Raw genomic sequence first — 4,686 nt, 5'->3', positions numbered from 1 at the left:
GTAAGATTTGCCTGGTCACAGGAAATGGCCAATTAAGTCTACATATCTATTATGCTAGGAATCTTAGCTCGGGGAGGGGTCATCCTTGTATATTCCTGGAAGTTTCCTTTGAGTCAGATTTCTACATGACCTTGGAATACCCCCAATTCCCAATTTTTTGAGAAACTGCCATATTGATTTCAAAAGTAGCTTTACAAGTTTTCACTCCCACCAGCAATGGAGGAGTGTTCCCTTTCTCCACATCCTTTGCAGCATAAACTGTCCTTGTGTTTTTGATCTTACTATTTTGATAGGTGCAAGATGGAATATCAAAGTCTTTTTTATTTAAATTCCCAAGATGTCTAAGTATGTCATACATTTCTTTAAGTGTATTTCAGCTATTTGAGATTCTTCTGTTGAGAATTTTGTTTAGATCTGTACCCCATTTTTAATTGGATTATTTGGTTTTCTGGTGTCTAGTTTCATGAGCTCATTATATATTTTGCAAATCAGCACTCTGTCAGATGTGGGGTTGGTGAAGATCTTTCCCAGTTCTATAGGCTTCTGCTTTGTCCTATTTACAGTGTCCTTTGCCTCACAGACACTTTTCAGTTTCATAAAGCACAATTTATTATCAATCTTAGTGTCTATGCTACTGGTGTTTTATCTAGAAAATTGTCTCCTGTACCAACCCATGCAAGGCTCTTGATATGGGAAAACAAAAATCCAGGATAGCTAAAAATAATCCGTAAAATAAAATAACTGCCAGAGGTATAACTATCCCTGATTTGACACTGCTCTATTACAGAGAAGTAATAATAATAACAGCATAGTATTGGCATAAAAATAGGCAGGTTGATCAATGGAATCTAATCAAAGACCCAGAAGTAAATCTACACATCTAGAGAAACCTAGTTTTTGATAAAGTAAACAAAACTATACAATAGAATAAAAGAAAGCATCTTCAAAAGAGGTGCTGGCATAACTGGATATCAGCAAAAAAGAGAATGCAAATATATCCATATCTATCACCCTGAACAAAAGTCAAGTCTTAGTGAATCAAAGAGCTCAACACAACTCAAGTTACACTGAACATATTAGTCTTTTAATATGTGATCTTTCATAATGTTCAGGAGAAACAGATACAACATATTCAGAAATTCTTACTTTATGCCCTTATTCTCTAGAGTAATACATGGGGAAGAAAAAAATCAATCTTTGTAATATTTAAGGGCTCAGTCTCAAATCCTTGCATTCATTTCTTTTGGCTAGGAGCCACTACAGAAAGGCAGATGTGAAAAGAGAGAGCAGGAGAGATGATACACAGGACTGAAGAGAAAAGGGATGACAAGTGGGACTAACCTGTTGTGCTGTGATGAATGGTTATGGAAAGGCTAGGTGAAGAGAATTTTTAATGTTGGCTCACTTGCTACATATATAAATTTTCTTCGGAAAAGGATTCAATAAAAATGAAGACATCTCTCTCCAGTCAGAGATGAGTTGTCTAGAAATAATGTAATACTAATAATAATATGTGTAATGTAGGTACAAACTGTATAGTTTTAATTTTTCATGGAGTACTTAAATTTTCTAGAAAAATATAGCTGATAAGACATGCTTTTCAATATCTATAGGAAAACACAAAATTGTAACAATCGGTCAACATAATTATTATTATCATTATTATTTTATTTGTAACATGATCTCACTCTATAGCTCATACTCGTTGCCTTCTTTAAAAATGTGCTATAATTGCATTATTTAATGTATGTGCCAGTGAGGACAGGGATCATATCTAGCATCTTTTTTTCTCCCCTTCCTTTTCAATATTAAAGTAGACCTCCTACTTTATATTCTAGTTTCAAGAACTTGCTTTGTCTTTATATCTTATAGCAAAGAAACAAGATGGCATGGGCACAGATTGACCCTAAGAAGAAGGTTCTGAGGAGACAGTGATGTATTTATGTAAGTCAATATGTAAGTTGGACATTGTGGGTGTTTGAATAAGAATAGATAGCCCTCATAGGCTCAGTCTCCAGAGAGTAGCATTGCTTGAGAAGGACTAGGAGGTATGGCCTTGTTGGAGGAAGTGTGTCACTGGGGTTGGGTCTTGAAATTTTAAGAGCCCATGCTGGACCCATCCCCCCTCTTTGTGTGTGTGTGTGTGTGTGTGTGTGCACGCGCATACAGATTAGCATGTACCTCTCAAATATCGCTCCAGCACGATATATGCGACCACTGTTCCATGATTATAGAGTAAAACCCTGAAATTGTAAGCCAGCCCCAATTGAGTGTTTTCCTGTAAGTCTTGCCATGGACATGGTGTTTCCTCACATCAATAGAATAGTAAGTAAGAAATATATAAATATTTCACTGAATGCTATGTTTTGCTATTTTCTTGTTTCTATCCTTAGTACTCAAATATTGCCAAGTAAGCTGGTAAAAACCAGGTTTGATTTGAATAAGAAAGTAACAGACTCGAACAAGGAGGAGCTAATGGGCCCCCAGACTGATAGCCGGGAATCCAGCATGGGACTGACTCAGACCCCCTGAATATGGGTCTCAGCTAGAAGGACTGAGCAGTCTAAGGGACCTCAGAGAGTGGACCCAGGATATATTCCTGGTGCACAAAAGGACCTTGTGGACACATCCACCTTGGAGGGATGCTCCCTTATAGAGACAGGAGAGAAGTCCTAGTCCTTACTTCAAATAACTTGACAGAATTACATGACCCCCACCTGTATGGCATTGCCCTACATGTGGAATGGAGGTGGGGGGATGGGAGGGGAGGGTGGTCAGGGTGCATGTGAGAGGGAGAGAGGGTAAGAATAAGGGAGGGAGGGAGAGAGGGAGAGGGAACTGGGATTGGCAAGTAAAATAATAATGAACTAATTAAAAAAAGAAAGATAGAAAGTAACAGGAAGGCCTCACCCTCCCTGTGGAGTGGGTGGGGAATGGGATGAGAGGGGTGTCCATGGGCATGGGATGATGGGAGGGAGCAGGAATTGGGATCTATATGTAAAATAAGAAACAATAATAATAAATGAAAAAAAGACTTAAAAAAAGAAAGTAACATGGTGCTGAGGCATAACTTATTTAGCCTATTTATGATCTTCCACACTGTTATTTTATTTTTACAAGGAAATTATTGATATAAGCAATTTGGCATATAAATTTTTAACAATAGTCTCAAGATCGACTATCTCCTCTATTAGTAGCAAGCCAAAGGCATGTTGTGGAGGATTTCATTAGTAATATGTGATATTCAGGGCATTTTGTAATAATCACATCTAAAAGCATCAAGAAATAAAATTCTATAAAAGTGAGTTCAGCTTTTACTACTCATGTCTGAAGTCTTTTATGTTTTCATGTGGATGTTGGCAATCTGAAACAATTAAAGGTTTTCACTGCACCGGATACATGAATGGACAACATAAATGATGTTGCCTGCTTGCCAAATACATCTTCAGGTGTGTACCAAGCAGTGCTGCAGATTTTAAGAATATTCAACTTAGCACAGCATGGAATTGCTCCCTGTGGTGTCCTAGGACTACACATGACTATTTCTGCTTGGTGGTTATGAGCATCTTGCATGAAAAACCTGAACATCCTGGGCCAGGTTGAGGAATCATTAAGTAGAGAAGTGATTTTTATCATCCTCTGTGTGGGACTTATTACCACTTCTCTCCTGCTAGGTTAGTTTCAGGTTAGAACTTGATACCTTCTCTGTGACCACACTCCTCTAAGTTCTTTTCAATAGTATTGACCTGACTCTCGAAGGTGAAAACCTGGGAGTGCCTTTTGTGAATAGTTTTGGCATCAATAGTGATCAGAGGGAATTTTTGTTGTTGGTTTTTGTTTTTACAGTTGGTACATTGGGTGGAGAGAAAAAGAGAAAAGTCAACAGCTGCGTACAAAATAATATCTGACTGTTTTATTAACTTCAGATCAACTTACACAATACTTTCAAGACTAAAATACACAGCACATTTATATTCTTCCTGACAATTCTAAAACAAAAAGGAATATGTGTGATTGTTTCACTGAGAATGGCTCCTAAAGGCTCATATGTTTGAATGACTAGACCCCAGTTAGTGGGAGTTAGGGAAAGATTGGGAGGTATGGCCTTGTTGAAGGAGGTGTGTCAAAGCCTATGTCATTTTCAGTGAGCTCTCTTTATCGCCTATTTGCAGACAAGGATGTGAGCTCTCAGTTACTGCTTCAGCACATGCCTGCCTACTGCCATGTTCCCTGCTATGACTGTCACAGGTCCACTCTCTGAAACTGTAAGTCCCCAATAAACTTTCTTTTATAAGTTTCCTTCATCAAGATGTCTCATCACCACAGCGATAGAAAAATAACCAAGACAATATACTTCAATCCTTTCAACAGACAGGATTCACAATGTGAGTTTTCATCTGTACTATAATGACAATGTATAAAGGTGATGAGAATCAACATATTGACAGAAGTAAATCTGATAGAAAGGGGTGTTTAACTCCTATGAGTTAAGTCTACAAAAGAAATTCCCCTCAAATTCTCTCATCTATGGCTAACAATAGATAATAACAACAATAATAATAATATTTACAGGACAGCTTAATAAATAACTGCTGTGCTGTCTTGACTACAGTTTAGTATCACATTCACACACCAAGTTTGCCAAGTCTTGGTGGCAAGTTTGGCATTTGGCAGTTTGCAAAGGGG

This window comes from Phodopus roborovskii, unplaced genomic scaffold (genome assembly GCF_943737965.1).
Source record: "Phodopus roborovskii unplaced genomic scaffold, PHOROB, whole genome shotgun sequence".
Lineage (NCBI taxonomy): Eukaryota > Metazoa > Chordata > Mammalia > Rodentia > Cricetidae > Phodopus > Phodopus roborovskii.
This window is presented reverse-complemented; position numbering follows the sequence as displayed.